Here is a 27754-nt window from a genome sequence, read left to right on the forward strand (position 1 = left end):
GGCAGGTCAAGCAGACTGTTACAGACTATATGCAGGGAGGGAAGGAAGGAAAAGGAACAATCAGGGAAAAGTCCTAGGTGTTTGGCTGGAGCCACGGGATTGGTGGCGCTTTGAGTGAGAGCCTCGGGTTTGGGGGTGGGGCTCACTCGCTCTGTCCCGGACTAGCTCCATGTTTCACAGACTGTTTTTCGTTATCACTGTCCTAAGGAGAAGGATTCGATTAGATTTACATTTAATTAAGGGACATTAAATACTAAGACGTAAGCTTTAGTAGGGGAGGGTTTGCTTTGGAGGGCCGCAGGCCAATATAATGTCTAAAGTGTTCTTCGCCTTCCCCTCGAACCCATTTTCACCCCCCCCAGGGGAGGTGTTGCCCCCACGGAAAATGCATGGCCCTGTGAATTATGAGGTGCCTGGGGGGTAGTGGGAGGCAGAAGTTGGGGAACATGTGGAAATTTCAGCCCGAAGTTCAGAAGAACGCTAATGTTAGAAGGTCCAGTGTGGGGTGTCACTGGCATTTAGACGATGACTTGGAGGCCACCTGGCGAGTGATGGTAGCTGGAGAAGAGAAGCAGACCAGGTGAAGCCCCGGGTCACCCTCATTTTTAGGGGCTTACCAGTTGCAGATAAGTCAGCAAAGCAGTTGCTGGTATCAGGAGAAAAGTCAGGGACAAGAAGATGGTGTTACAGGGAAGCCGCCCATGGTTTCTGCCACACGGGTCCCTGGCATTGTGGACGAGAGCAGCGCCCTTGGCCTGGCAAGGACAGCAGCCTGCAGGGGTCACACAGAGAGTGGAATGTGAAGAAGTGGGCACCTCTTTCAGGATTTGGAGATGCCTGGGCTCAGAGAGATGGTGTCTGGAGGGAGATGCGATATTTCTCTTATTGCTGTTGATTTGGGGCATGTTGGGAGAGACACAGTCAGGGGTCATCGAGGAGCCAGTGGAAGCTGTGAGGTCCAGAGTGGAAGGTCTGGAACGGGAAGGGTTGGCATTGATGGAAACAAGGACAGCTGATCCACTGGGACAGGAGACAAGGCAGAGTGGGTACAGATGTCAGCATGGGGTTCGATGTGGGGGTTGGATGATGAGAACTCTGTGTGGTTTCTTCCTGTTTTCTCCCTGAAGTATGAAGCGAGAAGGGGTTTAGGGAACAAAGGTTAAAGTGCACCCATATCTATATGGTGACCACGTGAGTCTCCATCCGTATCTGGGCCCTCCTGGAGCACATTCATGGGTACTGAGCAAGAGTGAGGTCCCGTAGCTCCTGCCGCCCTCTTATGTAAGCCTGGGAGAGGCCTCCTAAGTAGACGAGTCTAAAAGGATACACTGCTTTAAATAACTCACATGAAATCATCCTTCTGCGAACATTTCTAGATGGATCTTGTCTTTTAAGCTTCAGCGAACCCTATTAGCCATCCAAACCGTCCAGACTCTCAAAATAGCCCTCCTCCAGCTTCGTCCCACACACCTGCACCATGGCTGCATGGCCACTGGAGAAGCTGGGGCGGGATGCTGGCTGTGCAGGTAGGGACCGGGGCCCATGGGGGAGGCGATGCGTGGCGTTGGGCCACCACCATTCTGCAGCTGTCCCGTACTCAGGGGCCTCCTGGTGTCTGGAGTGTGGACTCTCTGAGGCTGTGTGTGTCTCCTCTGTTGGACTCAGCTGAGGACTTTTGTCTTTGGGAATGGGCAGCCTTAAACCTGTGTTTGCAGGTGCCTTGACCCTGCCCACTGCCTTCCCTTCCCTTGGCGGTGAGTTCTGTGATGCTCGGGTGCCTTCCATGACCACTTTCCTCTGCTGCTTCCGTCCCATGCCTCGTATCTTCCTCACCTCCACTCCTTAAGGACAGCAAAACAGGACATACTCTGGCCTGATGGACATTTTAGGTCCCAGCTGTGGTGTGCTTCAGTTCTTTGTCTGTTTGTTGACAAGTACAGAATATACAGCTCTGTGCAGAGCTTCCTTATCAGGCCCAGGGAATCTTGGATGCCGCAAACATTCTGAGAATCAAATTCTTCCTCAGTCACCCCAGTTGCTCTTTGGTCTCCACGAGGCCACTACTGTCCCTGCTTCTCCACAGCAGAAGGCATGAAGGGACTTTAGAAATCACATGGTAAGTGTTCTGGGCCATTTCCTGGTGCTGACTTCACCTCCCTAGTTCCTCCACGACAGAAGACCGATGTCCCCGGTGCCCGCGAGCAGCTGGTCAGCACGTGCTGAGCTCAGAAAGCTAATGGCCTAGATGTATTTTACCAAGCACGTTCCTGCAGAAGTGTCTCCTCTCTTGGTCCAGTGGAAACTTAATGCCACGTGGGCAGCCGTGACGAAGGGATTCCTGTCATAGCTGCCGCAGTGGTTGAGGGTTGGGAGCGAGCACCACTGGATCAGTTTCCCTGTTAGAAAAGATGGAACTGTAGAAATACCTGTTGAGCACCAATGATCCTGATGGCCTTTTAACTTGAACATTTGTTCTGTTTTCAATCCTGCAGAAGCATCTCATCCAATTCAATCATAACATAATTGGTTGTTAATTGAAAAATGTGGTCAGGTAGTGAATCATTGAAAACATAATATACGTAGACCACCCACACTTAACTTATGAGTGGTCAACCTACATTCAAGTCACAAGCTATGCTCATCATGCGGTTTTACTTCGGTGGAATGCAGGTGGGTCTCCTGCTGAGCCTTTCACATCGGCTTTCTGGCAGAGAGCACCTCTGGTAACAACCCTTCATCCCTTCCAACTGAGGGATGGAAGCCAGCTTGTACAGCAGCGCGGACTATTTTCTCATTGCTAGGACTCTCCCAGGTGTCTCATGCCCACCTGATTTGACAGCGATTTTTAAAGTGACTCATCTTTTTACTCTTTTCAAAGCTTCAACTTCATTTTCCCATAAAAGTCAACTTTCCTTTCATAGTCCTACTTTATCATTTTATATAATATCCACCAGGTGGTTATGCTCACAGGTTTAACGGGCAGAAACCAGGTGGAGAGCACGTACAACCGTGTGGACATATGTGTGTGTGCTTTGTTCTTAGCTCCCAACCACAGGGGAGCTCCTGAATGGAACCTGTAGTCATTGTTGTACAGATTCAAAAAAAAAAAAAATCCAACAACTCTGTTAAAGTAGAAGTTAGATCTTTCTTGGTGAGTGTTGGGGGTAAGGCGTTTCTGCTTACAGATGTCTCTCCAGTCCATGGACATTAGAACAGAGGCCTGCACTAGATTGTGTTGGACCTTCCCATGGAGAGACACAACACACTTAAACTAGCATTAAGTCAGTCCTGTTGGTGACACAGCCGGGGTGTCCGCTCTCACTAACTAGCTGTGCACTGACCTCTGGGGTGGCAGGTTAGATCCTCCGAAAGTGAGACCAAGTTTTATTTATTTATTTTTTTATTATTATTTTTATTTGAGAGAGAGAGAATGAGAGACAGAGAGCATGAGAGGGAGGAGGGTCAGAGGGAGAAGCAGACTCCCTGCTGAGCAGGGAGCCCGATGCGGGACTCGATCCCGGGACTCCAGGATCATGACCTGAGCCGAAGGCAGTCGCTTAACCAACTGAGCCACCCAGGCGCCCCTGAGACCAAGTTTTATGAAGATCTGAGGGAAAAGTCATAAAGGAGGCAGAACTGGAAGTCAGTGGACCAGAGGGTTTTGTTCTCACTTTTCTCCTAAATATCCCTCATCCCATCCTGGGGAGAATTGGGTGAGGGTGAGGGAGTTCCAGCAAACTGAATTTGGAAAGTTATAAAGGAAGGTTGATTTAACTTTAAAGGTTTATGTTCTTCCCTGGCCCTGAGTACTGAACTTCATCATGATGTGAAGCACCAGCTGATCACGTGGTAATTGATGTGACACGTGGTGCCTGATGACAGGGTGACTGAGGTCACATGGAAAAGCACCATCCAGGATGTGAGATGGCGGGGGCGGGGTGGGGGGGCGCTGGGCACAGGGATGTGGAGAGAGGAGAGGAGGGAAATTTATTTTGTTTTCCTTCAAAAAGGTGTGCTCTTTCTTAGCAAAAGGTAATCACCCATCTTATCAAACTCATGAGACGCTCGTAGCATTTTTTACCAAAATAGCACATTTCCTTCTATAAGACAGAATGTTTGCTGCTTCTAAGATGATGGGGGCAGAAATGAGTACCTAAATAAGAAATGAATTCTTAAATGGACTCTTGAGGTATGAACCCCTAGAAACTCCAGCATGGGACCCACCACCTGCACTAGGGACATCTGGGTTCCCAGGAAGTATTTGATGAATTGATGAACCTGTTGTTCCTGTGACATATTTAATGAATAATTTTTCCATGTAGTGTCTCCTGCAGAGGGGTGTAAATCCGTAGGCATGGCTTTTTCACAATAAAGTAGTGTTCATGATGCTTTGAGACAGCTTGCAAAGGCTCAGATCGTTTCTTAGAATTCCAGGTGTGTTTTGCAGGAATTATTATCAAGGATGACGAAAATCATCATCTTTAATCTTCATTAAGCCGTTAGTCTGAGCTGCACGCTGTACTCACATCATTTTATTTAATCCTCAGTCGAAGAAGGCCGGTCATATGGTCCTTATTTTGCAAGCCAAGTTGATACTGACTTAGGAATTAACATGAGGTCGTACGACTAAACAGTCAGAGAAGACCAAATTCAGACCCAGGTTTGCCTGGCCCCAAAACTTGGCTGTTCTAATTAGCTGTTCTAAATTTTTAATCTTGTGACTTTTCACCTCCATTGTACTTTCTTTTCCCCTGTAGGGGTGAACGGGGTGTAAAGGCATGCGATCATCCAGGATTGTAACTGCTTGGACAAACCTTCCCCCCATTGTTTTGATGTAGAACTTACTGCACCAGTGCTAACCCTCTGCTAGCTAAGCACATGTTAGGGACCCTAAAGAAAAAAAGTTGTTCATGACACTTGTCAAAGATCAGTAAAGCAGGTTTTGCAGTGGGAGAGAGAGACGGGGCTCCACTCCAAGCGCAGCCTGGGCAAGTGGGGATTTATAGCACAGAGCAGGTGAGGGTCCGTGGATGGAAGATCACTGAAGAAACATCGTGGGTAGGGGGAGATCCTGGCTAAACCGACCTAACAGGATTCCTGCTGAAGGCAGGCCAGCGTGGTCAGACATCACCAGGGGGATGGTAGGGGTGAGGCACGCCATCCCATATCGAGGGTGGGGGATTCTGGCTAAACTGAGTGGGGTTCTTGCTAGTGGTCAATGTGGAGATGAACACAGAAGCCTAAAAGTCAGGGCCTGTTGAGGGGAGAGTTCAGGAGAGCCTGAGTTTGGTCGAGAAGAGGATCTTTGTCAGGGGACAGAGACAGGGCAGGAATTCAAATAAAGGTATTAGTGTTCCCTGCAGAGCCTGCTCTCATCCTTCTGCAATGTGCTGTGCAAGAACAGCACAGACAGAAGGCCCCTCTGGCCTGGGCCGCTTCCCCGCGAGACCCCCGCAGGTCACTTGCATGTGCTTGTGAGCTTGGGAAGCATGGGAGAGGCTGCGGGGCTGAGGGAGGGTCTCTTTGACTCCACCATTTGTCACTCATCACAGCAGGGCTTTTCCCACGAAATACCTCCCTCTAACTGAATTGTAGAAAAGTGACCTTACAATTGGGTCAGATGTCCTACTTGGAGAACACATTCATTTGTTTAGAAATTTTTGTGGCTTTCAAAATGAATTTCGTGTATTATTTTTTATTTTTTATTTTTTTATTTTTTTTATGTTTTATTTTTTAAACAGGGAGAAACCTTTGTTCTTTGAGTAAAATGCCCTGATAGTGAACATCTCTCTCGCTCTTTTTTTTTTAAACGTAGACAAAACTACCACACATTTCACCGAGCATATCCTCACCTTTCTCCTCACCCTGCATTCAGACAGCTTTCAGACACTTGGAAAATCGAAGGCCAAAATGAGGGGGACCCCCTCAGCCCTGACAGTTGCTGGGGACAAGGCTGGCAATTTGTTCGCCATTCTTGCAGGCACTTGGCCTCCCTCCGAGTGCTCTGACCTTGGCGTGCTCTGGGCGTAGGTCAGTGACTGCAGAGATGCAGGACGTGCGGGCAAGTTCGGGGCTTACAGCAGGAATGCAGGGCACCATGCTTCTCCAACATTGGCTGAGAGATGACCCGGCTCACGTCGAATCCAGGATGCCCTTCTGGGTTTTATGCTCCAAGCTGGGGAAAATCAAAGACTTATTTTCCACTTTCAGCTTGCAAAATGGTACAGAGGAAACAAAAGATCAGTTCAGGGTCATGGTCCTCATTTTATTCCTTGAGTTAGCGAATCGCTGACACTGTTTAGTTTAGCAAGTTATTCTGTTGGAATTTACAGTACAGCCTTATTTAATATATTTCCATTTAGTGAGTATTTGTTTTCAATAACCGCCTTGGCTTCCTTGTTTGGTTTGGGCTGGAGACTTTGTCTCTGTCTTTCCAACGTGGCTGGGAAGGGAGGCCCAAGGGCTTTGCCACACTGATACAGTTTTATTTTTAAATTGAAAAGTGGATTTGTTTAATGTTCTTCAAGAAGCAAATTCATAAAGCCGTGGCATTCCTAAAATGCTTTGCCAAAGTCATAATTGGTAGAAAGTTAGCAAGAGAGAGGGATTAGCTCGTTGAGCCATGGCAGAGCAAATTGTAATGGTCTCGAGTAGTTTTGTGGCTTGTTGGGAAATGATACATGGGTTAGTGTGTGTAAGCACCCAGGTATTGACATAGAGACCGCCTTTGCTGGGACAATTTGTAATAGGACGGTTCTCGCCCCTCCTGGAGGAACATAAAAGGACATATCATTCCAGAAAGGGTTAGGAGGAGTCTTTCGTTGTTTGCCAGGCTTCAGTTCTGGTCCTTGGAAATTGGTATAGCAGGTGCTGCTTGAGCGTGTGATGCCCCTGGAAGGCACATGTTCTGTCCTCCTTGTCTCGTGACTCAGGGACCCAGAGAGCCTGTGGCAGTCAGAGGCCAGCAGAAGCCACCCGACCTCATCCAGTGCCCACACATTCTCATCGCAAGAGTTGGGTACCTATTTTAAAGGGAGAGTAGGATTTGATTGGCAGAAGGTGTGTGTGTTGGGGGCAGTCCCGGTGCCTTGGGGCAAAGAGTGTGCACAAACGGAGGGCTGTGCCAGGGCCTTTGTTGGGGGATCACCTGGTAACCCAGGATGGCTGAGCGGAGAGGACCACGGGATTTAGCAGGCTAGGGCCGTGGAGAGAGGCTCTCAGGCCAGATCACAGGATTCGCGAACGGTAGCCTCAGGATGTATTGTTTCCTTAGGAACCGCGAAGGGGTATCTCATGCGTGAGGGCAGGTGTGGTCGCGCCCCGTGGCTGCTGCAGCAAATGACCACAAGCAGAGTGGCTCACAGCACAGTCATGATCTCACAGTTCGGGGGGTCAGGAGTCCAAAAGGGTCTCCTGCGCAAAAAATCAGTTGTCCGTAGGGCTGCAGTCTTTTCTGGAGGCTCCAGGGGAGAATCCGTTTTCTTGCCTTTTCCAGTTCTGGGGGCGTGCCCGCCTTTCTTGGTGCATGGTCCACTTGCATCTTCAAAGACAGCAGGGACCAGAAGAATCTTGCTCATACTCTAGAAGTCTGACATTGACCCCTCTGCCTCCCTCTCCCACTTAGAAGGACTGTTGTGATTATACTGGGCCCGCCCGGATAATCCAGGCTAAGCTCCCATCTCAAGGTCAGCAACCTGCAACCTTCTAATCCCCTTGCATGTAACATAACCCACATTCACAGCTTCTGCGGAATATGGCAGACATCATGGGGTGGGGGCTATTATTTTGCCTACCGAAACAGGCATGGTTTTTCTTTTTTGTCCTGATATGTGAATTCTAGAATAGGGCTTAACACCTACTAGGTGCTCAAAATTATCCTGGAATGCATAGTTCGTTTACCACACATTTTCCTTTCCTCTTTTCTCCTTCCCACCACCAGATGTACTTAGGGAGATAATGTGTGCTTTTTGCTGTAGGAAGTTCTCTACAAGGTTTATGGGGGCACTGACTGAATTTTGTCCTTTTGTACAAATTATAGACAATTGGATCCTAAGTGGGGGTGGTCCCCCTTCCTCCGGGTCTCCCACTCAGGGAAAAGTGAGCTGTCTCCTTTGGCTCAGCTGAGTCAGAGTTTCTAATCAACTAAAATTTAAACAAATGTAGACTTTTCCGTACCTATTACATCTTATCACACCATCACATTGGCAAAAAAAAAACCCCAGGAAAATCAGGAAAGACTCAATTGCTTTGGCTATTGTAAGACTTTTACCAAGCAAAAACAGTATTATCTTCAGAATTGGTTACAGTATGTGAAATTTTATGTATATAAGTAAGTGTAATGTTTTGGTGGTTTTTAATCTTCTTTCTTTTATTTTTTATGGGGGGGTGGTTACCAGTTTCTTGGAGGAAAACCTGAGGGGAAGAAGCAGGTATCCCTACTCCCAAAGGGGAAAATCCTCAATCATTGCTTACTGCAGCATCATTATTGCAAAGGACTTTGAGCTGGTTTTCTTTAAGTGACTTCTTCTTTCATCAGGGTTATGGAGGTATAGTCTACGTGTAGGGCAGTTCACCCATTTTAAGTGTTTAGATTGTTTTCAAAACCTACTTGATTCTGAGATCCTGTTGGGAGAATGAGTTTGAACTGCTGCTACCCTTTTGCATGGCTTTGTGGAAAGGTTGGTAGTTCATGATTATGGTCCTGAGGAGCACCTTTATTAGCCATGATTCTGATTCCTTGGATAAGCAACATCACATATGCTTGAAAATACAGCTGTTACTTTGTCTTTCAGTGATGTCCCATTCTTCAGGGCTTCAGGCATACAGGGTCACAGAATCTTCCAGAAGGCTCCAGGTTTCTGGGCCTTTGTGTTAAGCATGGAAGATCCCAGGGCCTCTTTCCTCTTCTGCTTCATTGTTTCCTCTTTATGGAAGAGAAGTCAAAGGCACAGACTGATGTGACTTGCACAGAGCTCCGTGGTTCCTCCATGGAGTCTGTGAGCCTGAGGGACAGGCAGGGACTTCTGGCAGGTAGTTGAATCCTAGAGAGTGGGAGAGAGAGCAGAGCCAGCACCTGTGTCCTGTGCAGGTGATCGCAAGCCGCCACCCTCTGGCTGAGTTGTGCGTAGACTCCTTGAGGCCTTAGCCACCAGATGGGGGTCTGCCCAGAATGAACGGTGGTCAGAATTCAGTTGCCGAGATTAATTTAAAGAAGCCAGTGTAAACCCACAAGGCAGTCACCCTCCACCTTTCAATTTCCATACCATACTCTCCCACCCAGTGTTTTTTTCTCTCTCCTCTTGGCCATTTTTCCCATGCTTATTCAGCAGCAATAAGTGGGCGATTGGCTCCGTATTCTCTTTACCTCAGCATCTTCCAGAGTTACACTGAGTCTTGAGAGCAGGCTCTGTTTTGGTGACATACAGTTGTCATTTCTTAGTGGCAGACTTTTTATAAAAGAAACACAGGAAGAAAGGGCAGTCTCTGCAGGGTGATACTGTGGACCTGTCAGAGGGGCGAACCAATGCAACTCGTGAATTGTCAGCGACTTCTCTGTGTTCTTTCCTCCTGCCACATGAGAACAGGTACATGTGCAGAGACAAGGGCGATGTGTCCTGTGAGCTCAAAGTGCGGTAGATGAGCAGGGCCTTGTGGGGGACCTGGGGGACCAAATAAAGTGGGGGACCGAGTGTCGCTGGGTCCGTGTCGGCCCACGGTGCCCTTCGCTTGGCTGCAGAAGCAGGCCTTGAAGGCCAGTTGTGGAGTTGTGCTCCTGGAGCATGGCTTCGGGGTTCTGCTCGGCTGCATCAAGTCATGACTCATCAGTTTGTCTCCACCAGCTGTGCTCTCATGCCTGCACCCTTGGATGGAACTGCTGGGCTCCTGGTTGGCCACAGGCCATCATCGTTGCAAGTAGCAGGGCAGGGGAGGGAGGGAAGTAGACTTCATAGCTAAGCAAGCCGGTGAGATGGGGGCAAAGCCCTTAGCATGCGCTGAGCCCAGTTGTGCAGCCTTGACCTGATTTCTCAGCACGGTGTTCACAGAAGGCTCCAGAAGGCACGCTGCCTCCCATAGCAACCTCCCAGGGCAAAGAGCACGAAAGAGTGCTCCTTTCACATCATTATATTCATTAATTATGGAAGGAAGAGAACCATCCTCTACCTACTCAGAAAGGAGTAAGAAAAGTACGTAGACTCCCCTACCACGCAGCTCTTCTTAGTTTGGATTCCTGCAGATCGTTATGCGTGTTTATTTTACTTTCTCGTGATCGTAGTATAAATATCATCTGTGCACTGCATTTTTTTACGCACCAGTCTATCACAAGGATTTCCCATCTTACTACAGACCCATCGTCAGCAACTTTCTTACTGGCTGCATGCGAATCAGTCCAGTGATTTGCCAGCACAGTCTCTCATGTTGTATACTTTTAGGTTGCTCTCAAGTTGTTTCTGTTACTGATAACATTGTGGTGAGTGTCTTCATGCATATGGTTTCTGTATTTTGGATTATTTCCTAGGATGCATTCCCAGAAATGGGATTACTGGGGCCTGATACATATTGTCACATTGCTTTCCAAGAGGATTTTTACCAATTTTATTGCGCCCTTGTCAGAATTTAGTATTATCCTCAAAGTGAAAGTTTTGTTAATTTAACAGGTAAACAGTTGCCTTATTTTGTTTATAACTATATTTTTTCTTTCTTTTTTTTTTTTTGCAGGTTAATATAGTTTCTATCCATTTTCTTTTTTTTTTAAAGATTTATTTATTTATATGACAGAGAGAGACACAGCAAGAGAGGGGACACAAGCAGGGGGAGTGGGAGAGGGAAAGGCAGGCTTCCTGCTGCGCAGGGAGCCTAATGCAGGGCTTGATCCCACGACTCTGGGATCATGACCTGAGCCGAAGGCAGATGCTTAACGACTGAGCCACCCAGGCTCCCTTATCCATTTTCTTTCTAACTGTAGTTTCTGTTCTAAACTGTTCACATGTTTTGCCTATTTATGTATTGGGTTTCAATGTTTTTTCTTAAGAATTTTATTAGCATTTTTAGACCGTGCTCAAAGGAACCCATTTAATTTTTCACGAATGCTTTTTTCTGTGTTGTTGTTTGCCATCTCACTTGGTTATATGTATATGAATGTGTGTGTATATATATATATATATATATATATGTTTAATGCTTAACATGTTTATGTTACTTTACATACAAATACTAACTTCTCACATCTTTCTATCTGTCTCTTTATCATTTCTCTATTTTGGCACCCTCTGTCCACAAATTTGACATTCAATTCTAGAGTTTATATTTATTTTATTATTTTATATTTACATTTTTAGTTTAATTTGGAATTTGACTCTGTGCTAAATGTATCTGAATTGATTTTGAAATTGCAAATAGTTACTATGACACCATTTATTAAATAATCTTCTTATAGTTTAAAAATGATCTTTCAGTTAAATTTTTTAGGTAACGTTATTGGTCATTTCTGGGTGATCTCTTGCTTCAGTGATATCATCTTTAATTCTTGGGTCAGGACCACATTATTTTGATTATTACTGTAAAGGCATGTTTTAATATCTGGCAGCTCTAGAAGCTCTCTTACCCTTCTTTGTTTTTTCTTCATTATTCTAAACTATTGTTCTAACAAATGAGATTTAAAGTCACATTGTCTAAAAAAAATAAAGTAAAATAAAATGATATTGTCTAATTTCCTCTCAAAAATAACTATTTTCAAGTTCTGATTGGATTTGTATTAGATCTGAGTGTGAAGCAGGCACATTTTATGGTGCTGAATTTAGTGCTTGGTGTATTTTGTTTATTTCATCAAAGAGATCCATGTTTATTTATGGAAAATATTGGAAGATAGAAAGTAAAACTGGGGTGCCTGGGTGGCTCAGTTGTTAAGCATCTGCCTTCGGCTCAGGTCATGATCCCAGGGTTCTAGGATCGAGCCCCGCATCGGGCTCCCTGCTCCACGGGAGGCTTGCTTCTCCATCTCCCCCTCCCCCTGCTTGTGTTCCCTCTCTCGCTGTGTCTCTCTCTCTGTCAAATAAAGAAATAAAATCTTTAAGAAAAGAAAAAAAGTAAAATGGCTTGTCACTCACTAATGACCTTGCTGACCATTTTACGTAGAACTTTCTGGTTTATTCGTCTGTTTCCTCTTTACTGGCATTGGCGGTGGGGGTTCCCCACCCTGCTTCCCCATCAGTGTGGAGGTCACACAAGGTGTCCATGCGGAGCAGCCCAGATGCCATCTGTCCCATCTGCAGGGGGCCGGGCTTTGGGAGTGAGGAGTGCAGGCACACTCACTTGGTGAAGGTCAAGCTGTCCTTGAGGTCTTGGTGGTCTTTATAAACTGCTGCTGGGGCAGGGTGGAGTGTGGGCCATCTGAGGATGCGCTTCAAAACATGCTTCAGCAACCTCACCATGGTGCTTTACAGCCTGTGAAAATGGCTTTATAGCCAGAGGTTACCTGGAAGCCCTCCCTCTAGCCTCAGTGGAACTATCTGAGCCGATGATTCAATGAGCTGATTTGATAGACTTGGGCTCCGGGGAACCTAGGGTCGCCACTCCCTCTCAAATCATCTGTCAGATGCCAGAGCAGGCGTGGTGTCCTGGCATGTGCCTTTTCTGGTGGACTTCCCAGGCCACTTGGCCCCCAGACTCAGCTGCACGCCTGCCTCTCTCCAGGTCTCCATTTCCTGCCTTCCCTTCAGATAACTTCCAGGGTAGACCTCTACCTGACTCCCTTTCCATGGTAATTAAATGATCCCTTCATGTACCCCTTACTTTCCCTCTGGAACTTTTTTTTTTTCCCTGCTCGAAGAACACTTGAACCTGTTGATTTTGAATTTTTTAATTATTTGTCTAAAAATGTCTTTGGTTTGACTTCATTTTTAAGGACTGTTTTAGGTAAAGAATTTTAGACTGGCTGTTACTTTTTTTCAGCAACTTGATAATTTTGCTATGATTTGGCTTTCATTCTTTCTATTGAGTCTTGTTGCTGCTTGGAAGGGGATGTGCCTTTTCCTCTGGGGGGGTTTTCATCCCAGTGTGTTTGTTTATTTATTTACTTATTTATTCATTTTTAACTTTTTATTATGGGAGCTTTTGTATGTATGCAAAAGTAGAATAGTATAGTGACACTCTGTTACGGCCGTCATTCAACTGTAACATCATAACCCATGGCTAAGCTTGTATGTATCCATCTGCATCCTGGCTTGGCTTTCTGATATGACAAAATTTCCCTGGCTGATCTGGTACATTTTTTGCTCCGTACCTGGAATCAGCCAGTGAACTGTAGTTGCTTTTCATGGGATTTGGTATTTAGAGATCATAAGCTGGGCAATAAGGGTGCTCATTACAACTTGAGTTTGTCATTGCTTCCACGCCTTTTAGTAGGCGGGACTGGGCAATACATTTTCAATAGAAAAAGCAACAGCATGAAATCTGACTGATATTTCCAATTCCACGTTACGATTACGGAGTTTTTACTTACCTTTTTTGTTGTTGTTTTTATTTATAAATTTCTTTTTCTTCCACAAAAATCTTGGTTCCTAATTATGCTAGCATAATGACTTTTTCCTTTATCCATATCTGTGTGTAATTATATGTGTATAGGTGTGTGTGTGAATAATATATAATTTATAATACATAGTATATAATAGAGAATAATAGCGTATAACATTTATTTATCGCACACACACCATATAAGTGTGTAAAATAGTTTCAGAATAGAAATACCAATATTATTGCTAACAATGTGATTACTTCTTTTTTTTTTTTTTTGGATGTATCCCACAAGAAATAAACAGTCGAATTATTTTGTTTTGCGCACACTTGAAGTGATTCCCCTATGTGGCTAAAGTCATCAGTTTGATATTTAGGATAATTTCATTTTATTCTTGACTTTTATTGGTTACCCTTTTATTTTGTTTTATAATTATGTGTATCAAATATACTAAACAGACGTGTTTAGGTTACTTTCATTTCTGCCCCTCTTTTTCTCTACAGGAAAACATTAATTTGTTGTTTATCTATACATTGTTACTTAATTTTTAATGTAAGTAAATACACAGATATATATATTCCTCTCCCATTCCTATTCTTAATTAAATGGTGGCATGTTATATAAAGTTTTCTACCTTGCTCTTTCCATCTAACTTTGCATTTGGAAATTAGTCAGGAGCAGTACATAGAAATATTTCTCATCACTGTTTACCACTGCGTTGTACTCCATTGTGTAAGTGTACTGTAGTTCATTCAGTCCCTATTAATGGACATTTTCAATTAGCAATAATCGCGCCTCGGATAAACCTCATTGACTACGATACTGCCACTGCGCAAAGCTCCTATTAATGGACATTTGATTGTTCTTATTCTTTGCTCTAGCAGATGGTGCTTCAAGTAATGTCCTTGTGCCCACATCTTCTCATAGTTTTGCCAGTGTATCTTTCTGAAAGATTCTTTGCAGTAGGTTGGTTAGATGAAAGATATGTAATTTTGGTCAATAATACCCAATTCCACGTCATAGGATCATTCAGTTGTCCATTCCCACCAGAAATAAATGGCCATGCTTAATTCCCCAGTCTTTCCAACATATTATGTTGCCAGACTTTTATATTTTTGCCAACTAATCAAGTAAGAAATGGCATCTCAGTGTCATTTTGTACGTCTAGGTATATGTGTGTGTGGGGGGGGGATTATTTGCTTGTTTTCTACAGTGCTTTGAATTCATAATGTTTTGGAAAATCTTCAGTCTCTCTATTGTTATTGCTTCTCTCGTTGTCTTTCTTTCCTTTTTCTGACACTCAGTTATATACTTCTTTTTTTTTTTTTTTTTTTTAAAGATTTTTTTTATTTATTTGAGAGAGAGAATGAGATAGAGAGAGAGAGCATGAGAGGGGGGAGGGTCAGAGGGAGAAGCAGACTCCCCGCCGAGCAGGGAGCCCGATGCGGGACTCGATCCAGGGACTCCAGGATCATGACCTGAGCCGAAGGCAGCCGCCCAACCAACTGAGCCACCCAGGCGCCCTCAGTTATATACTTCTTAAGACTTTTTCATCATATTACATATATCTCTTATGCTCTTTTTTTAGTTAGGCTTTCCATCCATTTTCTATCTGTGCTTTAGTCTAGATTTCTTTTTCTGAAGTATCTTCCAGTTCCGTATTTCTTTTCTCTCTCTTGTATTATGCTGGTAAACTTACGTATTATGTTCTAAATTTCTGTTATGGAATTTCCATTTGGTTATTTTTGCTAACCCAAAATAAAATTATTTATGCATGTTTTTAATCACTGAAACACTATTGGCAGGTCTGTTTCTATTGTCTTTTTTTTTTTTTTTTTTTTGGGGGAAAGGGGTCTTGGTCTGTGGTTTTTTTTTGTTTTTTTGTATGCCTGGGGTTTTTAAATTAATGCCAGAGATCACATGTGAAAAATATTAGAGTTAATTGGATCTGGATGATGTTACTTCAGATAGGATTTACTTTTTTTCCTCATTTCATGTGTTTTTATAATATGTTTATTTAGATAGTGTGATCAAACCTTTTTTCTGTGATATTCACAATGAAGGTAAGAGTACTTTGTAGTAGAAAACAGATTTTTTTATTGCATTTCTTTAGCTTGTTACTTTCAGATAATTATAGATTTCCCTGCAGCATTAAAAAATACTGTGAAGAGATCCACGTACCCTTCACCCAATTTCTCCCATTGGTAACATCTTACAGAATGATGTTGTATCACAACCAAGAAACTCGACATTGATGCAATTCACGGACTTTGTTTAGATTTTACTAGTTTTACATGAGCTCATTCGTTTGTGTGTATGGTGTGTGTATTTAGTTCTGTGCAGTCCGTCCCACGTATAGATTCATGTGACCAACACCACATTCAAGATGTGAATACTTCCACCCCAGGATCCTTCCTGTCCCCCTGGGATAGCCACAATCACTCCCCTTCTCCTTGCCCTCCCTAACTCCTGCCAAATCCGGTCTCTTCCTTGTCTCTACTTTTTTTTCACTTGAGGCGTGTTGTATAGATGGGGATCATATGGTGCATGACCTTTGAGAGTGGAGAGTTTTTCACTCAGCCTAATTCCCTTGAGATCCACTTGAGTTGTTGTATGTATTGTTATATTTTCCTTTGATTGCTAAGTACTCTTGCATAGTATGGATGTAGCACACTTTTAACCATTACAGGACATCTGGGTCATGACCAGCCTAGGGGCTATAATGAATAAAGCTGCTATGGTCATTTGTGTAGAGGGGTTTATGCCTAAAGAGTAGCTGAGTCATATGGTAATCGCATGTTTAGTTTTATAAGAACCTGGGAGTCAGGGTTCCAAGGTTGCTGGGCCTTGGGGATGGATGTCATAACTGAGACTTTGCCTCTCCTTCTGCTTCAACCATGGACACATATCTAGAACCTGACTGCTCCTGGTTTAGGGAAGAGATTGGGAAGCCAACGGGTGTCTTCTCCTTTGAATCTGTTGTTACTCAAGGCTCTTGGTTACAAGGATCAGGACCCAGGCTCAGAGTAGCTTAGGTACAACATGGGTTTACTGAAAGGATTGTTGAGGCATGTGTAAGGCAGTATTTAGATGGGCATCTGGGGATGATCAGAACTAGTGGCTTGAATGTTGTCTTTCCTCTTTGCCCCTGAGTGCTGCATTCCTTCTTGCCTTGTCCCTTCATCCTCGTGGCAGGCAGAGAATATGGCCACTCACCATGCTCAGTCCAGCCCCCACAGCTCCTGTGCTCAGAGATCATACCTGACCCTTGTTTCAGTTCTGGAAATCCTGGATGGAACTCTGAATCCCCTGGGGGGATTCAGATGCCTCATACCAGTCCAGGTATCAACCAAGTGCTGGAGATGGGGGATTATTGTAAGCGAGAAGGACACCCCCCCCCCAGTTGGGTCAGCCCCCTGTGAGAACGTGAGGGGGGTAGGGGCTTGCTCTAGGTCAGACAGGGCTCAGCAGCCGACCTACAGTTGCCTGGTATTTGTCTTCTCCTTGTTCAGGACGCAGAACTCAACCTCCCTGCTCTACTGTTTGTTATAAGCCTAACTAGATAGAACTCAGGGACAGATGGCATTTCCGCTCACGAGCCAAGTGGAGTGAGGTGCTGGCCATAAATGGTTAAATAAGGGGTCGTTAGCAGCACTACTGTGTGTGTGAGGAGGCAGGTGCAGCTGGACTCCGTGGGCTCCCTCCGTCCCCAAGGTGTGCTCACTGACCTGCACCGTCAGGCTCGGCGCCCAGTATCGCTCTGGAGCAAGGATCTGTAGCCTCACAAGGCGTGAGCCCCAGCGGATCCTTGGAAAGTCTGCGTGTCCCAAGTGCCTCCAGATATATTTCATCGATTTGTCTGAGCTGTCACGGTTGGCCTCTGACAGCATTTCTAATTGACCACTCTGATTTTGGACAGTTTTCATTATGTGCATTTCCAATATGACCACTCCAGGTCGGTCTCTCTCTCTCTCTCTTTTTCTTTTTAAATCCTCTGTAAAATGTTTGCTGGGGAACCTGTGTCACCCAAGATGGGATATTTCCAGACACTGTGGGCTCTGTGAACCCCTAACTCCAGCCTCTAGGAAGGCAGCTGCGAGTGCTCTGGGCTCTGGGACCTCAGGGACCCGGGGGGCTTTTCTGGGGGGGACCCTCACTGCTACAGGTGAGTCACTGGCCGCCTCTGCTGCAAAGGTCTCCCGTGTTGCTTCATAGGACCTGGGAGCGTGAAGCCGTGCTATGGGTCTCTTGTGTGTCTTCACAAGAGAGAGGGGCCACCAGCGTGTGTCACAGGGCTTCAGGGTAACAGTGGGATAATGTTGGGAAGAAAAGAAAATTGGTAATGGACAGATCCTGGGTGTGTCATTACTGCCTGACTCACTTGTTTTCGGGTGCTTTGTCGCATACAGCTTTGTACGCTCTTGCATCCCTGTCGCTTGATTAAAAGTGCGCATGTCTCCGCTTCCTGCTCGTCAGGTACACTGTTGACCACGTTGACTTAAGAGGGAATGAGGTTATTCACGTCGCTCACCCACAGCAATGGGTGTTGTTTTGCACTTGCCGAGGAAAACCTGCTGATGACGTGGAGTGACATCTGACCAGCTGAGAGTTGATATTGGCAGACGAATCTCATGGCCTGTCTCTGGCCGCTCCTTTGCTGCCTTGTAGTCATTGGGGATATCAAAAACCCAGATGGGAAGTCCCAGTTTGACAGGTTTCAATTTGTACTCTGAAAGACTCTGGGGAAAAACCAAACAAGGTCCCCGGCAGTGCCCCGCCGAACCTGCTGACCAGGAGCTCAGCAGGACCATGAGAAGGGGTCTAGTGGAAGAGTGCCCCTGTGGGATGCCGGGAGGCCTTCCTTACAGCACTGGGAGGAGGGTGGACGGCTGCCCAGGGCAGGAGACTTCAGGGAAGCGCAGACTCGGTGGGAGCAGCCTTTGCAAGGAGACATTAATACAGGTGAGAAAGAAAAAATGCCTCTCTCTGAAGAGAGGACGCTGGTGGCCTGAGGTCGCTGTGGCTTTCCCTGACCTATGGCTTGGTGCCCAGGTCTGGACACTGAAGGGCCAGGACCGAGTTTCATGTGTCACTGGCATCCTCCTTCGGTGCGCCCAGCCTGGATCGGGTGCACGGGCCAGTCTCAGTGAGGGGAGCAGTGCTTTGCTGCTGAGGTGGATATAGGTCCTTCACCAAGGCACACTTCTCCCTCCTGACCCCCATTACGGGCAGGTAGTCCTCTTTAACCTGCTGACAGCTCTGGGAGGGTTGAGTGCAGGGCCAGAGGGTGAGAGAGGGGAAGGGTACTCGCCTGCCAGATGAGCCAGGTGCTCAGCGCCTCTGAACCTGGCAACAGATTCTGTGACCAGATTGCCCTTAGATACTGCATAAGACCTAGCATTGGAGGTGGCACCCAGGATATAGTTGTGGAATGACTACACAAAGAAAAGGAAACCAGCAGAAACAGGAGGGTTCTTCATTTACTAAAAAACCCGGTGAGAACATCTAGGAGTCCTCCTCCCCCAGAGCCCCTCCCCTGCCAGACTCCTTACCTCCGGCTTGCCCTTAGAACCTTCCTGGTCACCTGGTCTACCTCAAGCATGCAAGCGCTGAGCCGCTTCAGTTCTCAGGGAGGCTACAGTGGCTGCACCAGTTTGCATTCCCACCAACAGTGCATGAGGGTTCCTTTTTCTCTACATCGTCGCCAACGCCTGTTGTTTCCTCTCTCCTGATTTTAGCCATTTTGACAGGTGTGAAGTGATATCTCATTATAGTTTTGATTTGCATTTCCCAGAGGATGAGTGATGTTGAGCATCTTTTCATGTGTCTGTTGGCCATCTGTATGTCTTCTTTTTTTTTTTTTTTTAAAGATTTTATTTATTTATTCATGAGAGAGAGAGAGAGAGAGAGAGGCAGAGGCAGAGGGAGAAGCAGGCTCCCCGCGGAGCAGGGAGCCCGATGCGGGACTCGATCCCAGGACCCTGGGATCATGACCTGAGCTGAAGGCAGACGCTTAACCGACTGAGCCACCCAGGCATCCCAACCATCTGTATGTCTTCTTTGGAGAAATGTCTGTTCATGTCTTCTGCCCATTTGTTAATTGGATTATTTGTTTTTTGGGTGTTGAGTTGTGTAAGTTCTTTACATATTTTGGATTCTAACCCTTTATGAGATGTCATTTGTAAATATCTTCTCCCATTCCGTAGGTTGTCTTTTAGTTTTGTTGATTGTTTCCTTTGCTGTGCAGAAGCTTTTTATTTTGATGAAGTCTCCATATTTTTGCTTTTGTTTCCCCTGCCTCAGGAGATATATTTAGAAAAAAACGTTGCTATGGCCAATGTCGGAGAAATTACTGCCTGTGTTCTCTTCTAGGATTTTTATAGTTCTAAATCTCACATATGGGTCCTTAATCCATTTTGAATATATCTTTGTGTGTGGTGTAAGCCAGTGGTCCAGTTTCATTCTTTTGCAGGTGGCTGTCCAGTTCTTCCCACACCGTTTGTTCCAGAGACTTTTTCCCATTGCATATTTTTGCCTCCTTTGTCAAAGATGAAGTGACCACATAAACATGGGTTATTTCTGGGCTTTCTGTTCTGTTCCATTGATCTATGTGTCTGTTTTTGTGCCAGTACCATACTGATTTGATTACTGTAACTTTGTAATATAACTTGAAATTTGGAATTGTGAGGCCTCCAGGTTTGTTTGTCTTTTTCAGGACTGTTTTGGTATTTGGGGATCTTTGGTTCCATGCAAATTTTAGGGTGGTTTGTTCTAGTTCTCTGAAAAATGTTGGTATTTTGATAGGGACTGCATTAAATCTGTTGATTGCCTTGCGTGGTTTGGATATTTGAACAATACTTCTTCCAATCCATGAGCATGGAGTATCTTTCTACTTGTTTGTGTCATCTTCACTTTCCTTCCTCAATGTTCTGTAGTTTTAAGAGTACAGGTCTTTCACCTCCTAAGGGTTGTATCTTATGTGAATTGTCCTATTCTTGAATAGGATGATAGAAGTGTGATGGGGGAATTTTGGGCTGGGGAAAGGAGCCCCTTTAACAAACACAACCTATTTATAGTTGTATGCTAACGGAGGCTCAGAGTTTCAGATTACGAAATCAGTTGGTTATAATATATTCTTTTTCTTCTTAAAAACATTTATAGGTGTAACTAAGGTCTTGGCAATATGACAAGCCTAAATCAGGTTTGTGAACAATACTTAAACCTTCTCCATTGGATATTGGTAATTGGTCTTTTAAGTTAAGTTAAATACAAGGGTCCTCTTTGGGTGTGGACAGGTTCTGTCTTCCTTACAGCATGCCCTGTGGTTTTGGGCAAGTTTCTTAACCTCTCTAGGATTTTTCCTCATCTCTGAAATGAGCAGATGTTTTACTTGCTGTATGATTTCTGAGGGTCCTGCTCACTCAAAAATTCTGACTCTACTTCAAAAAAGTGGATTACCTCGCTATACGTGACTGATTATATGCCATGGAGCACCAGTTTCCATTATAGAAACACACTAGCCAATTATTTTTCACATAGACCTTTGCAAACCACTGAAACATGAGTTACTTACAAGGGAAGGTGGAAGAAGAGGGAGATGCGGTGCCTGCAGCAAGAACCTTCCCTGAGCAGGGCGGCCGTACCTGCCAGCTCCCGGAAGGTCCCCACACTCCTCCTAGCACCCGAGTGCACAGGCCTGTTCTTGGCACATCGGTGCCCTGCGAACTGACCCCGGCTAACTGTGCTCTGATTTGCAAAACACATTATCTAGCAGTTGAGATTGCTTTTGTCTCTTTACCAGGCTGTTACAGCAGGCAAGTCAGAAACCTGCTGTTCTCTGTCCTTGCCACTGAGGCCCTGTTCGCAGGAGCTGAGGTTGTCCTTGTCCTGTGCACACCCCACCCCGTTCTCATTCAGCGTATCTGCAAAGTGGTTGCTGTCTCGAGTAGTCTCTACTCATCCCCTTCAGTACTGAACACCTGCAAACCCCAGGTCCCTTGGAAGGTGCAGGCCTGTGCACAGCCAATTCTGGACAAGGTGCTGCGGGCATGAGGAGTGAGGCCAGCAGACGTGGCCTTTCTGTGGCGTGCATACAAGGAAAGGAGGAGGCACGCCGCTCAGGGATGGGATTGATGTGAGGAGAGGAGCTGGCCCTCAACTCCTGGCTCTCGGGGGCACGGCGAGGGAGAGGGCAGCCTGGGGAAGTGTCCTGGAGGGCCTTGTCCACCTTGTGATATGAGAATGAGCTGTGGCCCGTCAGTGGCTGGAGGTAGAGACGTCCATGTCTTTCACCGGGAGAAGTCCTGGGGCAGGGAGTCAGGTGCACTTGCTGTAGCATCAGGTGAGGATGACTGTGGGACACGGAGGCCAGTGGACAGGACGCGGCAGCCAGTCACAGCATGCAGGCCATCAGCGGCTGGGGAGCACACACGAGGGAGGGAGTCTGTTGTTTCGGCAGCTGCCCGTCTGTGGAAGGCAAGGAAGGTGCTGACAGAGGACAAGGCTGGATGCTACGACCAGAGCTAAGTTGGTTCGAAGGGAAGAAGGCCATCGCAGATTTGATGTGGGGTTTGCTTCGTTTGAGAAGCCTCTGGGAGGATGGGCTGGCCAGGAGAACTCGGAAGCGCAGGTCTGAGGCTCAGAAGCAAGCGGCATCCGGAGGACCTAGTCCCGGTGGGTGGTAGAGAGGCGATGGGTCACGAGAACAATCGTGCTGGCGGTGAGCAGAGGGATAGGAGACGTAGGGCACTGTCATGGGGGCCATCTTCACAGAAGGGGACAGCAAGGACAGATGGGCATTGAGCACGGAAGGAGGACCATCCTGGCAGTGTGCAACTTACCCCAAAGAAGGAAGCATTCAGTGGGATTGTTCTGATCGAGATTTTGTCATCGGGCAACAGAATGATATTCCTCAGAAATTCAGAGTGTCTCTGACTCTGTGTCCCTCCCCGATTTTACAGGTACAAATTTTAGTAACTCTGCAGTTACGTTTGAGAATCTTGGACTATTGAAAACATAAAGCAAACTCTCATGGCATTGGCTTGGGAGGCCCTTGCAATGACAGCTCAGTGAGGGAGGAAATGAGGGGAGTGTTTTTATAGGAAAGCGTTGACAGCCGTGGGCATCATGTTGGAGTCAGGGCATGAGCTCACCACCCATAACCTATCGGGTACCTTCTTCTCTACTGCCTGGTCTGGACAGTGCTCATTTCAAAGTTTTGTTGATATTATCTTGAGGAGAAACAAACACGTCTTAATTAACCCCACCAAACCTACTGTTGGAAAAACAGTATTATTCCTACCACGTGTAATAACCCATCTGTAGGGAAAATAATCCATTAAGTGTGAATCAATGTGAATTTAAAAACTATTATTAAGATCGGATTGGTTCCTAGTTATGAGCACCATAATTTTAGTATTTGCTCATGCGTACTTTGTGATACCGTGTTCTGTGACCCTAAAACTTAATACCCATACAAATAATGTCTATATGGTAATTAGTGTTAAAAATCACAGGTAAGCCAATCAAATGTTTCACAGATGAATCCCTTTGTTTAGGGTTAATTTAAATCTGTGACTAATTAGATACCCCTGTTTTGAAATTCTAGTGATAATTGTAGCAGAAGGTGAATTTGTTTGCATTTTCAATAAATCATTCATTAACTGAAATGAAATCTTTTCATTAAATTACCTCTCGTGGTTGAGTTAATAGAGAGTTTTCCTTTCTTTTTAAATTTACTGGAGTATCCTTCAGTTCTCCTTGAGTGAACCAAGCAATTGCTTTGACCATTGTCACCCAGAAAGCATTTCCCTTCAGCATTCTCTCTTCCCCAACTGGGCCATAAATTGTCTCGCAGCTGAGATTGCTGTCTGCTTCCACAGAGTGTGGAGGCGGACGATCTGCTCAGAGCTGGTTCTTGTTACACCTTACGAAGACGCATCAAAACTGCTATTGGTTGATTTCAAGAGAAACACCTAGCAAACTTATCTGGGTTTATATCACGAGGCCCAAGGCTACAGTTAGAGCATCACTTTTGAAAATCCACTGGTCACATTTGTCAGAACTTTCCTACATTTTGATTGTGGAAGGGACATGAAGGCCCTGCTTGTGAGAGACAAGGGAAAATCTACCGAACTCGGATGATCTGGAGGTGTTCAGGGGAGGTGTGAGACAGCCGGCCAGGGTAACTGTTTTGTGCTGAATTATGTCCCTCAAAAGACAGGTGGAGTTCCTAACCCCTGGTACCCATGGATATGACATTATTTGGAAATAGGGTCTTTGCAGACATAATCATGTTAAGATGAGGTCATACTGAAGTAGGGTGGACCCAAATCCAATGACTGGTGTCCTTATAAGAAGAGAATACCGGGCCAGACACAGACACACATTGTCACACATTGTGACGATGAGGACAGAGGTCCAAGTGACGTATCCACAAGGGATGTCAACTATACCAGAGAGAAACTAAGGGAAAGGCAAGGAACAGAGTCTCCCACACAGGCTACATAGAGAGCATGGCCCCACTGGCACCTTGATTTTTGCCCGTGTGAAGGACAAAATTCCTGTTGTCTCTCGCCACCCATTTGTCGTCATTTGCTACTGCAGTCCTGGGACACGAGAACGTCATCTGTCAGCACGTCTGGTTGAGTCCTGGTATGGCCTAACCAATCCTTTGTGGCCACTCTGGAAGGGAGGACTTAGTCGGTTCAACTAAGGTCTTACAGCCCATCCTCACCTCAAACCTGACCTCCTGGCTGTTTTCTCCTGCCTTTCTGGAGATAGGGTTTGAAAAAAGAAAAGGGTCTTTGTACAGAGTGGTATCCCAGACTCTGTATCCTTTCTTGGAGCATCCTGGCCTTTGGGAGCTGACGCTTTCCCCCATGTCAGTCGTGTGCTGAGAGGAGGTGAGCCAGGCACGAAGACTGTGAGAACCATGGAAGGGAAGGGTGGCCGGCGGCCTCCAGGGGCTCAGCAAGCTCTGCTTTCCTCCCCGGAACACCCCACAGGCCAGCCCAGCCTGTAGAGGGGAGCGGGCACCCTCCCCTGGTGGCAGCCGCTGGGGGCCTTAGCAGCCCGGGAGCACCTGCTCCACCTGAGCTTTGGGAATGGCAAGCTAGAGGTCACAGTGTGAGGAGACGTTGAGAGATGAAACCAGAAGGCCTGTCTCACAGGTGCTCCTCTGCATCTCGGTCCCGTGCCTGTCCCCATCGGCCTGTGCTTTCCTGGTAATTCTGACTCTTTTCTGAACTACCTGGAGAAAATCAAACAGGAAATGAGCCACTGAGCCGAAGTAGTAAAGGTCGGTATGTTCTAGATTGGAGGACCCCAGACAAGGCAGCCAGGACCTAGGGAGATGTGTAGAGCATCAGGGACCGCCCGCTAGGAGGGTCGATCGGCCACAAAACAGAGAAGGGTTGCCTCCTGCCTTAGTGTTGTGAATTTTACCCGTCACGGCTGGTGCCAGGAATTATATTCTGGTGTGTTTTCCCTTTTCCTTTACAGGCCCTGCGATTCCTTATCTATCTGCTTTGAGTTCTCTTGTGATTGTTCACTTTGGGGGGCCTTCGGGCTGCCCGCTGGTCATGGGGATGGCTGCTCCAGGCTTCCTCCTTCCTTCCTTCTCCAGGCTGGCCTGCCTGTCCTCCCTGGGCACCACCTAACTTCCTTTCCTTTGTGTTTGTGCTTAAACTTGTTCCATTTCTTCCTCTTGGTCATGCCGAAGGCCCTGACAGCTGCTTTCGCCCCCGCCGCCCCTCCCCCCAACGAAGCCAGGTTGGAGGCACCCACTCATTGCAGTCTCCCCAACAGACACCAGTTTTCCCTCAGCTCCCTCATCTCGTTCAGATCCTTGAACTGTTGGAGAGATGTCAGAATCATACCTCCCCTGGGAAGAGGAGCTGATGTTTCTGTCTTAGCCACAACAACACGCATCTGTGCCATGGAATCTCTGTAAAAAGAAGCCAAGATCGAGAAAGGGGGGGTGGGGCTTGATGCTTTTTCCATTTACGGTGAGAGGCTGAAGTCCACTTGTGAGCATGCCCTGGGCCTCGGTTTCTGCACCGCTGTATGCAGGGCCAGAGTGCAGGTTTCGTTCTAGATCAGAGGGTTAATGATTGCGTTTCTCCTAGGTGGTTTCACACAGTGGCATGATTCAACAAAAGCTTTGATAAGTAAATTTTGCTTTCTTTGTTTGAGCTTCTAGACACATGTATTGATTCTAGCAAAATGACCCAAATGTTTGGTTGATTTAACAAATATCAGTTTCCAAAACTAACTTTAATGAGTACAAACAACTTTTTTTTTTTGTAGGGCTAGGAGGAAGATGGCTGTTTGCAAAACAGCCTCACTTTCATGGTATGGAATAATAATTTTCATCAGGGCGGGATGATCATTTCTCAAGGCTTTGAGGTCCCCCATGAATATGCACATCCAGGTTTCAGTATTGGTAAAAAAAAAAAATAAATAAAAAAAAGACCTGAATGTGTTGCGAGCAGGGGTTTATACTGAGGACTTGATGATCCTTGGACATGAAAGAACACCAGGAGCCCACTGCCACCTGACCTCTGTGTTTCAATTTGGTGATGGTCTCCTGGGCCTCTTTCCTTCTGGTGGCCCTGTGGATTGTTAGCACGGCAGGGATTTTCAGTGACAGGCTTCAGATTCCACGCCCCGTTTGACATACAGCGGAGCCTCGAATGCCGATCGGGCCCCCTTCGGGCCCATCTGTCGCCCACCGTCTGTGTTTCCTCCTCTCAGTCTGCCCTGGAGGATGTCAGATGAGCCTTGACCTCTCTGCTTGGCCCACCTGAGCCCGCCATGCCCCTGAGGCCCCAGGGTGCCTGCCTCCTCTGCACCCACCTGCGAGGGAGGAGGCACGGCAAGTGGGTGAGGAAGCTGCTCAGGCATCACCGAAGAGACCGATGGGCACTGAGCTGAAGGGCAGGCACCAAGATTCGGTTCCCGGAGGGCCAGAGCTCCTGTCTGGGGAACTCTGGGGCTGCTCTGCAATTCTCTGTTGGCTCTGCCTGCCTCTGCATAAAAGCTTGCCTGCTCCCCATAGTTTAAGTTAATTTGAGGATGGGAGGTTTAATATCACACTGTACATGCGGTGCCGGCTTTGTGTGCAGTGAAGAGGCAGGTTCGAGGTCACTAGAAAAGCTGCATTGTTCTTTAAATTTCTAGCTCCTTGAAACTCCAGCGTAATTTTTTTTTTAACCAAAATGTAGCGTGATTAAGTCCTGTGTTTAAGTTTGGGATTAAAATCAAAACCACTCTACGTTGTTTAAAAAAAAAAAAACAACAACAACATTATCCTGACACTCGTTAAGAGGGTGGGGATGACTGACTTTATTCGGGACTATTGTGATAGGTGTCAGGAGGGAGATCAGGCTCAACTCCAAATACAAGAACAACTGGGGAGGTGTGGTCAAGGAGCAGGTGTGGGGGTCAGTGGATGGATAATTACTAAGAGTTGGGCATTCTTGGACACCAGCTTAACGCGTTCCTGCTGAAGGTAAGCCAGGGGCTCATACATCCTCCTTGGGGAGGAGGATCAGATCTTGAGCGTGGGAGATTCTCTCTACACTGACGCTGCAGGATTCTTGATGAAACTAGCCTGTGAAGGCCCAGCAAGGTTGCGGGTGAAAGTCAAGGCCTCGTTGAGAAGGGGGACCAGGAGAGCCTGCCTTAAGTTTGGTCAATGAGAGAGTCTCTCTGTTGGCACTTGATTTAAAGTCTTGTTACTCAACAGTAACTGACGTTTTCTAGGCTAGGCATTGGGGTTTAAACAGTTTTTAGTGGAGGATGAGAAAGTGAGTGTCATACAACCACAGGGCATTGAAAAGTGTAGCGTGCATTCCTCTGCCGGAAGCGTTCACTCTCCAGCCTGACGCTATTGGAGTTCAACAAAGAAGCTATTTTAGGGATTGTCCTCACAAGATTTTTAACAATTTGCTGGGGTTGGGAGTATTTGAGAATGAGAAGGGCGTAGGGTAAAGGAACATCATCTGCAAAGCAGTGAGGAGCATACGCGTCTCCTTGCTTCTCCGGATGCAGAGGCCCAAATGGGCCCAAGGGGTCCTGGACGGTCAGGAGCTGAGACAGGAAACTAGGCAGAGGGAACATTTCTTCATCATTCATAAATGAGTCCCAACCATGCAATTCTATGAGGTTCTACCCCAGCAACTTGTTTCTCACAGCCCGGTGACTTGAGACCATCTTAGTGGGCCTTCAGAAAATAAATTT

At 46.3% G+C, this 27754-nt stretch overlaps 1 protein-coding gene and 1 pseudogene across 1 annotated transcript in view; one reads left to right on the forward strand and one right to left on the reverse strand.

The window, feature by feature from the left end:
• The window catches only part of DOCK1 (dedicator of cytokinesis 1), a 428835-nt gene that overhangs the window by 270550 nt on the left and 130531 nt on the right, over positions 1–27754 (forward strand). The window lies entirely within an intron of this gene.
• LOC123325117 lies at positions 14268–14350 on the reverse strand (annotated as a pseudogene).

This window comes from Neomonachus schauinslandi, chromosome 6 (genome assembly GCF_002201575.2).
Source record: "Neomonachus schauinslandi chromosome 6, ASM220157v2, whole genome shotgun sequence".
NCBI lineage: Eukaryota > Metazoa > Chordata > Mammalia > Carnivora > Phocidae > Neomonachus > Neomonachus schauinslandi.